We start from the raw sequence: 14439 nt of genomic DNA, 5'->3' as shown, positions 1-14439 counted from the left end.
TTTTTGGAAATGGAGGTGTGCCCCCGGCCTGCGCGTATGTATGAGCGCTTGTGTCTGTACTGATGTTTAAAAAAATGATGCATGCAGCCATCTTATGTGTGGATAGAAAATCTAGTCCTGGTCATACACCACTGTGTACAACATTTCCCTATATTTCCCTTTTCGACCAAGAGTCCGGTTGGATGACCAGTCTGTCCTACTTTCACCCCTTATCCTTCCTATTTGTACCAAGTCCGATGTACATACTAAATTCCCCCACCCCCACTTTATTTCTTGTTCGAACCAAGTACAAGATTCGACTCCATGAAGTAGATTTACCTATAACAATAGAAGAAAAAAATATGTGTCATTGGACCGTCCGATCGAGAGGGGGTGAGAGGTAGAAAATGATGCACATGTAGCAACGTAGCCAGCTGGATAAGTAGAGCTAGGGCGGTTTCGAAGGAAGATATACCCGAAGGTCGTAGGGATGTGGATAGGTGGGCGGCAGGAGACCGGATCCACCCACACTAGGGCAACGACGAAGGGTTCGGAGGACCTCCCAGCCGGCGCTCGGCTAGAGATAATGGTGCGGACGGCAGTGGGTCTCCTCCCTCACTGTCGATGATGGCCTAAACTCTGCCCCTCCCCCCCTTCACCGGATCTGTAACCAACGATGAGGATAGAAAGACAGTGTTTTTTGAAGGGAGAATGACAGTGTTACCACCGCTATCTTATTTAGATCTGGAGAGGATGAGAGTGTGTGAATAGAGAAACCCTAGCAAGCAAGCGCGAAGGCTCCTGCCTATATATACACTACTAGGGAAAGGGCTAGCAGCAGCGCGGGTTTTAGGCCTATCAGTAGCGTGGGGATATGCGCTACTGATAAGGCACTACAGCTATTCCTTAGCAGTAGCGCGTGTTACACGCGCTACTGCTAGGACAAGTAGCTGCAGCGTTTGTTCAATCCCGCGCTACTGCTAATGTAACTACTGGCAGCGTGTTTTCCGTCCATCGCTACTAGTATTCTTTTTTTATGTTTTAGTTTTTAGTTTATTTATCGTACAAATATTGGTACAATACCAGTTATAAGGTTTAAATCATTATGTCCATAACAGTGTGTCAAATGAAGGTGGATTAGTTTCAAGTGGAGGCAATATGTGGTGCATGTCAAAAGTATACTACAAATCCAAACTTGATCTAGTTTTGACCAGTAGTACTTTCGATGTGCACCACATGTTACCTCCACTTGAATCTAATCCGCGAACACAAGCTATTTAATCATCATCATAGTCATTACCACCAACATTAGCTATTTAATTATCATAGTCATAGTGTAGCACACATCATCATCTTCAAACTCTCATTCTAGCTAGCTAATCACCACCAACACTGGCTAATAATAATCATCATAGTCATTACCACCAACACTAGCTATTTTATCATCATAGTAATAGTGTAGCACATCATAATCCTCAAACTCATTTCTAGCTAGCTAATCACTCCTGCTGCTCTCTCTTAGGTAAAATAACATAAAACATGTGTAGCTCTCCTCCTTGATCAAGTTGGAGCATGCAGATGAACCTGTCTCCTAATTTTGGGTAGCACATCTGTTTGCTGTCCCCTAGTACTTCTCTGCGCTCCCCCATCACATATCTGGTCCAGTCTTGCACTATTAAGCATTCATCGCTGATCTTGAATGCACTAAAGTAACATGTAGGATATCTTGGCCGTAATCTAATAATACTCATGGTACCTTTAGTCTCAATCCCATAAGGCACAACATTCATTGGGAGTCCCTGTTGAAAAAACATCGTCTGGTAACATACTTAGCAATGAAGTTTAGCTTCACAAATAATGTATGGAAAAGATGCACTGAGGACAAATAGTAAAAATCTTACCATCCTTCCTAAATAGATGTGACCATAGTTCTTTACGAACACTATGGGTCGCTCGTTTTCGGTACTAACATTTCTAAGTCCAGGAAGAAAATTTGTCTTGACAGTATCAAGATCCTCAAGCCATGAAACATAATGACTTAGCTCCTCGTAGTTTAGTTCAGCCTCGGGACAGTAGTAGGTCCTGTCTACCAAGCGCTGGACATGTTTGCTTGCACCGAAATAAGCTGACAATACAAATTAGTTGTCAACTATTTTTGAATAAACAATATCAAAGACATAAATATGGTTGAGAAACTTACATAATGGTGTAACTGGAGGCATCTGCACATCGACCCAGATGTCGGTATTACCTTCAATATCATCTTCCGGACGAATATCAAAGGTGATAACCATATCAGGCTCAAATGCATAAGTCTTGCATAGTGCTCGCCATGTTTTGCATCCAAAATAGGTGTAGTCGTCTGAATTGTATAATTTTGCGTGGAAAATATAACCATGCTCGGTCTTCAAGTAAACTTTCTTTACCTCCATAGTATGACTGAAACCTATCTTATCCAATACAAAAACTCTTGCATGGCAGGGGATACGCTAGTAGAATAGTAAAAAAATATAAGTTGAAGCAAATGAAGCAGATGTCATGCTTAATTACGAAAAAAGACTTGTCGTTGTGACTTACTGTATCCACTTCGGAGTTCTCGTCCAGCTTGATGCTGAAGCGCCTATCATCATCTAGGAAGATTCCGTCGCACAGGCCACGCTCGTCTTCGCAGTATTTGCAAATACCGAAATCCTTTTTGTCGTCAGACATTTCCTATGTTCATAGTTAAAACATTAATTGAAAATCGATAGAAGACAACTACCAGGATACTCAACACACAAATCCGGGGCACTTGATATTTCCTACATATTCTGGCAAAAGTCATGCCAAAATTCACGGAAAAATCCGGCATGACCTTTGCTAAAATAGGACATATCGAGCGCCTGAAATTTGCCGGAACAGAAATGAATCAACACTACGGCAAAACATAGGCCACTCGGAGGTGTAACCTGCAAACATGACCGGCCACTTGGATTTGAGCAACACAAGATATACATTTCAAAATATCTTATAGGACTCAAATTAGCATGCATTCAATAAGCAAAAGTAAATCATCTCATGCGTCCGTACATCGTCGAATATTATCACTAATACATCCCAAATAGTGTCATACATATAACATCACTAGTACAACTAAAACCCTAGCACACGACGGGTATCGGCGCGGGCGGTGGACAACCACAAAGAAGGAACCATCACGGGATCATAGCTCCAGTGAGATCCCTGGAGAACCTGTGCTCCAATGCAAACAAGTAGCGACGGACGCGCGCGTCCTCCTCACTGACACAGTGACGCACCACCTCCGCGGAGTCCTCGAGCCTCTGGACCATCACTGGCCCACGCGACCTCCACCACAGAAGGTTCGGGTCAACGACAGGCTGGATCCTCACCAACCTGCGCCCCCCGGGAGGTAGCGCGTCCCAGTACCACCCCGACGGAGCCCAGTCCCGGACATGGCCCATCTGGTCAAGCAGGTGTCGTCCTCCGCCGACTGGACGACGAGGATGCGGGATAGGCATCGTCCACGTCGATGCGAAAAAAATTGCTTTAACTAAAAAAATAGCAACAAGTACTTACTAACTAGTTCTATTAATTCAACTCGCTCTTACTAAATATAAACTTACTGTAAATAGAAAGAAACTAACACATCTACTACTACTAATTAACATCTAACTACTACATCTACTACTAATTAACATCTAACTACTACATCTACTACTAATTAACATCTACTACTGCTAATTATACAATTAGTTTACCATCACTACTTCTAAAAATCATCATCTATGAACCCTAAATTAACATCTACTACTACTAAAATCATGTACTAACTAAGCAAAGATAGGTGGTGGGAGAGGGGTGGGGGGCTTACAGAGGGAGAGACGTTGGCGGGGAGGTGCTTGGCTACGGAGGGGCGGCGAGGGCGGGCTCGGGATCGGGAGGCAGCGGTCCTGGGCGGCGGGCTCGGTCGAGGGCGGCGGCGGTGAGGTCGAGGGCGGCGACAGTGTGGTCGAGAGCGGCGGCGGTATGGTTGAGGGCGGGCGGCGGCGGCGGTGGTGAGGGCAGGCGCGCTCGGGCTTGGGCGGCGGCGATAGGAGTAGGGGAACCGGCCGGGGTGCGGGGGGGAGGAGGACTTAGCAAATTTTTGATTCGGGGGGTGGTTAACTCGAACTAGTAGTAGCGCTCATATGGAAAACACGCTATAGCTAACTTATCTATAGCACATTTTAGAGAAAACCGCTACTGCTAATGGAAGCAGTTATTTATTTTGTTTATCCCAATATCAGTAACGCTTTTTCCTGAAAAAACGTTATAAGTCTAAGCAATGTAAAAACATCAAAAATATACATTGGTCATCATTGATCTTTTTGTGTATAATCTAAGTAGTCAACATGAATCCTCACTATACCTGTATAGGTACAGGCGAGGATTCATGTTGCAACCACAAATCATACACATATAGTTCAATGAAGACCAAGTGCTCGAGATAGGTTGAGAAGTAACATATTTAAGGTGGTTAACACCTTGTTCGCTTAGCAGTATGGGACTAAACTTAATTAGTTGCGGTGATACTTAGCAGCAGCGAGTTTTGAAGAAAATTGCTGCTACTAAGTTCTTTAGCAGTAGCGCGTCCACGGGAAGGGCGCTACTACTATATCTAGCCTGGGGGCAACACCGTGGCAATTATAGTAGTAGCGCTCTTTTCACCTAGAGCGCTACTGCTACTTAGTCATTAGTAGCGCTCTTTACTAAAGCTCACTACTGCTAATTAGCAGTAGCGCCTGTTTTTAGACCGCGCTGCTGCTAAGATTCGGTGTATAAGGTTTTCCCTAGTAGTGATACGTAGTGGGGTAGTTTTCCTTTCTCACTCCATAAAAACTATCGTTTAAAATTGTGTACGTGCCAGGTCGCCGTTTTTTTGAGTTGTTGATTGTTTTTTTGAGATAGCTACCCGCTTATTCCAAGTGGTGTTACGGTGTGCCAGGTCACACTTTGTACAATTCAAGTCTGGTCCAAGACCCTCCATTAAATGAACAACCACCCCCTCATAAAATTTGCGAACAAGCCCACAGCTAAAATTATTGGAAACGTGGGCTGCCCCAACATGTATTATTATTTATATTTTCTATGTGGGAGTATCCTCAAAACAAAATGTGAGAGTACAATATGTATTGGGCCCCTTTGTAATTGGTGCTAAATTTTGACCAAAGATTTAACTGTCAAAATGTTAGTGTATGTTAACAAAAATTATATCGTTTGATTCATATTTGAACATAGTTTTCAATTATGTAATTTTTTGCGACATGCATGAACATTTGGTTAGTTAAATTTATAGTCAAAATTTGGCAAGGTACATTAAATCAACACAGGCAAGTATCAAAAGGAGAGTTACGGCATGCATGCATGCGTTGTAATTAATGCATCGGTAAACGCAAATTAATGAAATATATCGAGTGTCGTGCTTTGATATGTCATGTTAACTCGTATAAGACCAAGAAGTTTGATTACTACAACGCCCTCTCCCTCACAGACAGAGCTCCGGTGCCTTAACTGCACTTGCCTTTGGCTGCATGACTGGTGGGCCACCCGCCTGCTGGGCCCATGTGTCATGCACGCAAAGGAAGGAGCAGAAAGTCAATGTAGATGCGTCCCTCCCTCGCCCATGAGCGTGGTGGCCAGAAGGACTAGGAGAAGCTTTCGTTCGCTACACGCTCTCCCTCCCGCACGCGGTGGACATGCAGTAGTTCAATCGGTGTCAGATGGCCAAAAGAATGCAGTAGTACTCCATCATTGTTCGACTTCCTGAAGAGGCAAAGAGCCAAGCGTAGCCCGGATGCTCGTGTCGTAGTTTCATGTGTAGAGTAGTCTAGGATAGCGTGTACCGTGCCTATAAGCATAAAATCGTTGGGGTTGGCTCCATGCTTTTTTTGATTAAAATAATCTTCTGGCCCTACTTGTTATCCTGGGGATTGTAGTTTGCACGCTCATCTGGTCCAGACAGGAATATATATTTTAATTTGTGGTGGGGTAAATGTTAGAGGTTGTAGCAAATGGAGTATTGTACACTGTGGGTCTTTCAGCCAAGTTTACTGGTAACCATGTGGGGCTGTCGCGTCAACTCGTACAACGAGGAGAAGCTTGATTTTACTACTACATGCATTCTCCCTCGCCCATGCGCGTGGTGGCTCGCAGACGAGGACATGCTTTTGCTTAGGCTGGTCGTAATGGAATACTAGTATCATGCATATGATACTAGTGTATGATACTACACATCCGAAGTGCATAGTATCATATGTTAGTATTATCGATGACTTCATTTATTAGCATGCATGACACATAGTAGCACAACATTTAATATGATACGGTATCATGATATGATACTCAACCTTCTCTTTCTTCATTTATTTCTATGCCACCTCATCAAATTTGCCTAGTTCGCATGCGTGATACCCCCGCATTCCTAAATATTTGTCTTTTAGATATTTTAAATGGACTACCACATACGAATGTATATATACATATTTTAGAGTGTAGATTAACTCATTTTTCTCCCTATGTAGTCACTTGTTGAAATCTCTAGAAAGACAAATATTTAGAAATGGAGGGAGTACTACCTATGATACTCCCATTACAACTATCCTTATAGAGTACTACAACAAGCTATCCCTCCCGCACGCGGTGGACAGACATGTAGCAGTGGATTCGATACTGTAGAAGTAGTAGTAATATCATGGTTTGTCTTCTCGAAAAGGCGAAGAGCCAAGCGCAACCCTAACGTGGCAGTTGCGAATGCTCGCCACAGTGTGTTTGTTGGTTGAATTCTCATCTCAGCATAGTTGTTCCCTCCTGGTGCATGCTAATTCCAGCACCCCTCTGCATGCATGCTCTTCTCATGCATGCTCTTCTCATGAATGCTCCTAGTGTATTTGAGTTAATCTAGTGTGTACTCATGCACCCTTCATACACCCTACCAAACACCCAAAAGTGGGCCGAGAAGGGCTTGGAGCACGCATATAGCCAAGCTCTTGCATGAGAAAAATTGCTATTTGAGCCCACTACTGTAGTACTACTTGCTAGTATAGCCCTGTAAACCGGAAATGAGTATTTGCCTTTCTAGAGATTGCAACAAGTGACTACACTACACCCTAAGTGAGTAGTACTAGAGCAAAATGAGTGAATCTACACCGTAAATAAATGCGTAGTTCGCTCATTTTTCTCTCCGCCTTGGTCGCGGTGCACAATATTGAGTACTCCTATATGACTAGCCGCTCTATCTACATGTGGGACATCAAAGCATCCGAGCCCGCGTGCCATCCACCAAATCACAACGAGGTGCTATAGTCGAGACTCACCGGTCAACCTGGTGAGGCCTCGAAGTTGGTCTGGACGAAGCAACCATCATTACACTGGAATGCTCGTTGAAGCCATTTCTCCCCTTTCTTGAAGAAAACCTCACTCCAGGCTACTCACTTCTGCCATTTTTCTTTTGTACCAACGAAGGAAAGGTGGGCAAATCAGTGATGCTACTATATTTTCATTCCAAGAATCTTCTTTTTCGAAGCACCGACCGATTCTCACAGCCTACTCTTTTCCCGGTTTCATTGCGAATGTGGTTTCCTTTCGATTGCTTTTTGTTTGTCAGCTCAGTGATGGATCTTGGAGCACTAGGCAAAGAGTTGCCGGTGGACAACCCACTAGAGACAGCGGTCTCCAGGAAGCGAGCATCGACCAAGGAGTTGACCATGTTGGCGGGCCAACCCATGGAGACGAAGAACTCCAAGAAACAAGCACTGGCCAAAGAGTTGACGATATTGGCCGACGAACTCCTCAAAGAAAGTTGGAAGAACAGCAAGGGCCCCACCGTTCCTACCCCAGAAACTCTAATGGCCACCTATGCGAGGCTCAAGACTGAGTTTGAGGAGATAGTCACCGTTGAGAAGCAGTATTCCCATGGCAAGGTGATGGACCCCATCGAGGACGAGGAGATGGCCCCCGGAGGGATGGGATCCCCCGGTGAGCTGCACAGGTAAAAAATAATGGCTTACCATAGTTATGGTTTTTCATTATTTGCAATGTGCTTGCTAATATGTTAGGGTTGTGCAGGTGCCGGTGGACGTCCTTGATGATTCCGATGTCGCCACCCGTCCTGTGGACAACGCCGCAGAGTTTGTTTTCGATATTGCGGTCCGTCATGTTGACATCACCTCGGAGATCGATTCCGATGCCGCTATCCATCCCGTGGACATCGCCCCACAGATCGATTCCGATGTCGAGGTGGACATCACCCAGAGATCGATTCCCATGCCGCTATACGTGCTGTGGTCATTGCCCGAGAGATCGATGACAAGAAATAGTTGGTCGCGCTAATCCTTCAGGGTTGTTTGCATTGTGTTTAATTACCAGAACGATGCGTGTTATCAAACCATCTTAGGGCTAGTGCATTGTCTTGTGTGGGAGTACTTGCTACTTTTGTTTTATAGTGAATCATGCGAACCCTCTCCGAGTGTGGAAACAGATGTATCCTCACCAGCTATTGATGTAATATATGGCATGCTTAGATGTAAGTTTGAACTGTTTATCATATCAGCAGGGCTTGTTTGATGATTCTTGGTGTTATTAGGCTAGCTAATGTGCGAGCTATAGTACTTGCAAAACACTCACCGAGGAGAAATGTTGGGGCTGATGAGCTCGTGGTACACTTATACTGATCCGTCGTCGGTCGGCCAATAACCCAAGCTCCTAGAATTGTTGGCTTAACGATCGATCAGACAGTAGTCGACACGGATACATTCATGCCTCATTTGGTTCATAGGGTAGGAAAATCGTAGCAAAAGTACAGAGACGTACAACACAAAATCATAGTAGTAAAGAGACGTACACCCTCCGTTCCAAAATAGATGAGTCAACTTTGTACTACTAACTTTGAAACGGAGGGAGTTCAAATCCTAGGCAGGCTAGTTTAGCCTAGTGGGTTCCAGTGATATGATGTGGTACAGTGTCGTCCAGTCTTCGCGTGTGGTAGCAGTACTGCGGGTACAGTAAGTTTTCTTGAAGAAGCAGAATTCAACGAAGTCATGATGGTTCCTTCGTCTGACTAACTTATAGTGGGAAAGGTTGGGACTGCGCTATGACCGGGGTGGACCAGGATAATTTTGTGCATGGTAGGTGTGGACCAGGATTGTCTACCTCCCACATGTCGGCGAATGAAAGTATTCTTTTCTATATAGTGGACGAGCAGCGAATATTCATTGTTTATTTTTGATGAAACCTATTGTCTCCACTATTACGATGGAGGAGTGTGAAATACGACAGCCCTGTGAACTTGGCATGTGCACCACTCCCTCCTTCCTCATGTAATACTATAGTGTTGACTATAGTGTTGACTATAAGGTTGGCTATAAGGTTACAACTCTTTCTCACTTTCTCTCTATCTATTTCCTCTCAAATGTTTTTCACCTTTCTTTTTTAGATAGAATTGTTTTTTATGCCTCTTTTTTAGAATTAGTTTTTTATACTGAAAGCACAAGTGCTCCCTAGGTGGTTTTGATAATTGATGACAACATATCTCTTGTTGGACTAACATTTCTATCTAGCATGTTTCAGATAAGTTCAACAATGGAGTGGCATGGATGTGAAAGTGGAACCCTCAAAATGCTAAGGACAAAGGATTGGCTCAAGCTCAAAAGCTAAAGACTCTTCATTTTATATTTTAGTGATCCAAGATCACATTGAGTCTTTAGGAAAAGCCAATACTATCAAGGAGGGATGAGGTGTTGCTTAATGAGCCTCTTGCTTCATGTGCTTAGTGATATGCTCCAAAACCCTCAACTACTTTCCCATATCCACATATGACCTAAACCCTAAGCCAAACTCGGTCCTACCGATTCTTTCTATCCAGCGCCACCGAGTTTCACTTGTCATAAGCCACTGCCAAACCCTAGCAATTCGGTTCTACCGATAGGGATCTCGGTCTCACCGAGATGGGATTGCAAACTCTCTGTTTCCCTTTCGTAACTTTTCGGTCTCACTGAAAAAGCGAATCGGTCCCACCGAGATTGCAATGTAAATTTAGTGTTTCCTTTTTGTAACTTTTCGGTCTCACCGAAATAGCAAATCGGTCCCACCGAGTTTGCCTGACCAACTCTCTGGTTAGCTAATTACCAAAATCGGTCTCACCGAGTTTGTGTAATCGGTCTCACCGAGATTACGTTATGCCCAAACCCTAACCATATCGGTCCTACCGAGTTGCATGTCAGTCCCACCGAAAATCTCTAACGGTCACTAGGTTTACCTTTTCGGTCCGACCGAGTTTGTTGATTCGGTCCCACCGAGATTGGAAAACTGTGTGTAACGGTTGGATTTTGTGTGGAGGCTATATATACCCCTCCACCTCCTCTTCATTCATGGAGAGAGCCATCAGAACACATACACAATTCCAACTCATATGTTCTGAGAGAGAACCACCTACTCATGTGTTGAGACCAAGATATTCCATTCCTACCATATGAATCTTGATCTCTAGCCTTCCCCAAGTTGCTTTCCACTGAAATCTTCTTTCCGCCAGATCCAAATCCTATGAGAGAGAGTTGAGTGTTGGGGAGACTATCATTTGAAGCACAAGAGCAAGGAGTTCATTACCTACACACCATTTGTTACTTCTTGGAGAGTGGTGTCTCCTAGATTGGCTAGGTGTTACTTGGGAGCCTCCGACAAGATTGTGGAGTTGAACCAAGGAGTTTGTAAGGGCAAGGAGATCGCCTACTTCGTGAAGATCTACCGCTAGTGAGGCAAGTCCTTTGTGGGCGATGGCCATGGTGGGATAGACAAGGTTGCTTCTTCGTGGACCCTTTGTGGGTGGTTGCTTCTTCGTAGACCCTTCGTGGGTGGAGCCCTCCGTGGACTCGCGCAACCATTACCCTTCGTGGGTGGAGCCCTCTGTGGACTCGCGCAACCGTTACCCTTTGTGGGTTGAAGTCTCCATCAACGTGGATGTAGGATAGCACCACCTATCCGAACCACGGGAAAAACATCTGTGTCTCCAATTGCGTTTGAATTCTCCAAACCCTTCCCTTTACATTCTTGCAAGTTGCATGCTTTACATTCCGCTGCTCATATACTCTTTGCATGCTTGCTTGATATGTATTATGTATGTTGAAATTGTGCCTAAACTCCACTTAAACCGAAAAAGCTTAAAAATTGCAACTTTAGCATTAAGTATCTAATCACCCCCCCCTCTAGACACATCTACTTCTAGATCCTACAAGTGGTATCAGATCTTTGGTCTCCATTGCCTTGGTTTAATCACCATTGGAGGAAGATGGATGTGTCTACTTTAGGGAGTCTTAGACATAGAGTGCCTATTCTTGATGGAGAGTATTTTCATGAGTGGAAAAATGAGATGCTTGTAATCTTCAATCAATATCATTTGAACAAGTATATTGCTAGTCCTTGTGCACCTCATATTGATACTTTGCATCCTACCCTAGATGAAGATATTGACATGATTCGCAATCTTAGAACTATTGAGCTCATCATTAGAGGATTGCCCAAAAATTTGATTGCTAGTCTGCCTAATCTTAATTGTGCCTATACTATATGGAAATTTCTTGAGGAACGATTTCCTGATCATTCCATGAAAACTTTGGATGAAATTCTCCATAAATCTATTGCCTTGAGTAAGATGAACTCTAGTGATCCTAGTTTTGGTAATTGTCTATTTGAACTTACCAATCTTAAGCATGCTAAAGGAGATGTTGGAATCATTAGTGCTATCATATTCGAAGCTATAAGAATTCATAAAACTGACCACTTTGATGATCATTTATCTAATGAATTACCCTCTCTAGGAAATGATGAGTCACAAGATCATGATGAACATGGATACTATGATGATGATGATAGTGACTTCGATCTTGATGATGCAATGAGACATTTTGGTCTTATGGCAAATCTTCGGGGATATGAATCAGGAGGAAAGGAATGGGTTCTTGATAGTGGATATACTGATCATATGACCGGAGATGAAGAGATGTTTCGTGAGCTTGCTGAAAATGATGGCCCTTGAAAATATGTCACCTTTGGTGATAATTCAAAGGGTAAAGTGGTTGGCCTTGGTAAGGTGGCCATCTCACACGATAGTTCCATTCAAAATGTCATGCTCGTTGAATCTCTTGGCTACAACTTACTTTCCGTATCTAGACTTGCTGATTTCGGTTTGAATGTCCTATTTACTGAGGTAGATTGCCAAGTATTTCGTCGAGACAATCATAAAATGGTCTTTACCGGTATGCGTAGAGGTGATCTTTACATTGTCGATTTCTCTAAATAGGCACAACCTAAAACTTGCTTTGTTGCTAAATCCTCAAAAGGTTGGTTGTGGCAAAGACGACTAGGTCACGTTGGCATGAGAAACCTTGACAAGCTTATTAAAGGAAATCATATCCTTGGAGTTAACAATGTCATATTTGATAAGGATAGACTTTGCAGTGCTTGTCAAGCAGGTAAATAGGTTGGAGGAAGACATCCCGTGAAGAACATCATGACCACAAGGAGGCCACTCGAGCTACTTCACATGGATCTTTTTGGTCCCAATGCCTGATGAAGACATGTACCTAGGGTAGGGACACGGGCCTGACCCAAGAGTCCTACTCTAGGACACCCCTGGGAGAAATCACCTTTCAATCGACTTGAAGGCATTCCACTCGACGGGCTCAAGACACTCGACCAAAAAGCTATCACTCGACCAAGAAGCTATCACTCGACCGCCAGGAGATCAGCAGTCGCTCTGTAGGCAAACGGTCAGCCGTTAAGTAGTCTTCATGGTCATTATAGCACTTTATTAGAGGCGTTACCAGTAACGCCCAATCTTAAATGTACTTTAAACCCTGCATTACTGAGGGCAGGAGGGGGAAGGCGAACTCTATATAAGCCACCCCCTCCTCAGTAGGAAGGGTTCGCACCCCTGTAACCTATACACGCAAAATCCAGTCGACCTCCTCCGGGCCCCGAGACGTAGGGCTATTACTTCCTCCGAGAAGGGCCTGAACTCGTAAACCTCGCGTGTAACAACTTCCCCATAGCTAGGATCTCGCCTCTCCATACTCACCCCCCTACATCACTGTCAGAGTTAGAATCACGACAGTTGGCGCCCACCATGGGGCAAGAATCTTAGCGCTTAGTTGGAGAAGTTGTGATTTTTCTCGATCCCTTTGATCATGTTTTCTTGCGGATTTTTGGTGGAGGACCGCGAGATCCGTCTCGGCGCGTTCACCTTCATCATCGACGACTCTGCCTGGCTTCAGGAGGCGCCGCTTGACATCGACGCGCTCCCCGCCCGCGGTGCGACACATTTCCGCGCATGCGTTCGCGGCGTCCTCCCGCGGCAACTGTCGACCCAATATGGGTCGGCCCCCGTATCGTCTCCCCGCCCTGTCTCCCATCAGCGCAAGCGCTCCGGTCGGTCGAGACTTCAGCGGTGGGTGAGGCACGCCGTGGCCCGCCAATCGGCAGCCCCGCAAGTCGCGGCCATCGAGCCCGTCGAATCCCTCTACGGCCTGTTCGATCTGTCGACTGGCTCCGTGGAGACCGCATCCGAGTGCGACAGCAGCGATCCAGCGGCTGAGGTTCTGGCGGTCGATGGAACACACAGTCCCCCTGGTTTCCCTCGCACTGACGGAGGCGCGGGTGGGGGCGATCCGTCGCATCCCCACGACGAATATCTCCCCGAACCTCTCACGTCATTGCAGCGAGAGGAGCTTCGCCTCCAGAACATGGACACGCTCTGCACTCCTATCGTCGGAGAGACCCCCGAGGCCCAGGCCTTGGAGGACGCGCGTTTGGCCAACTTGGCCGAGTGCACTCGACTGGAGAATCTCCAGCGAGCACTCGACGAGCAAGCGCGTCAGCGGGCTCCCGAGTCTAGTCGACGCCAGCTCTTCCCGCCGACGAAGGTATATCGAACCCCTGTTCAGAATCTGGCCGCCGCGGTCCGTATAGCAGAATCAATTCAGCCCTCCCAGTCGGAGGCGGGCAGGGGCTTGTTACAGATCAGAGCATTGCTCCGGGCGGCGGGAGACCAGAATTCCGCTGTCTCGCAATCGCGGAATAGGATCCACAGTCGGTCTGTCGCAACAGATACAGTTGAGTCAGCTCACAGCCCGAGATCGCCCCCGAGGCGTGAGGGACGTGGTGGCCAACATGATCAGTACCGGAGGAATGAGCAGTATGATCACCGATTCGACCGTGATGGTCAACGTCGAGTGCCAACCCCTCCCCCGAGGAGCGGGTCGTATGCGCCTCGACGGCAAGATGACAGACGCCCTCATAGTGTCGGGCAGAGGATTCCAGTCGACCCCAGAGACCCAGGCTTCGATGCGAGATCCATCCTCGTTCAAGGTTTGGTTGACAGGAACAGAGCTCATCGAGGAGGCCACAACAGAGATGCGCCTGCCAGCAGCAGAG

Source organism: Triticum urartu, chromosome 7 (genome assembly GCF_003073215.2).
Source record: "Triticum urartu cultivar G1812 chromosome 7, Tu2.1, whole genome shotgun sequence".
Classification (NCBI taxonomy): Eukaryota; Viridiplantae; Streptophyta; class Magnoliopsida; order Poales; family Poaceae; genus Triticum; species Triticum urartu.
This window is presented reverse-complemented; position numbering follows the sequence as displayed.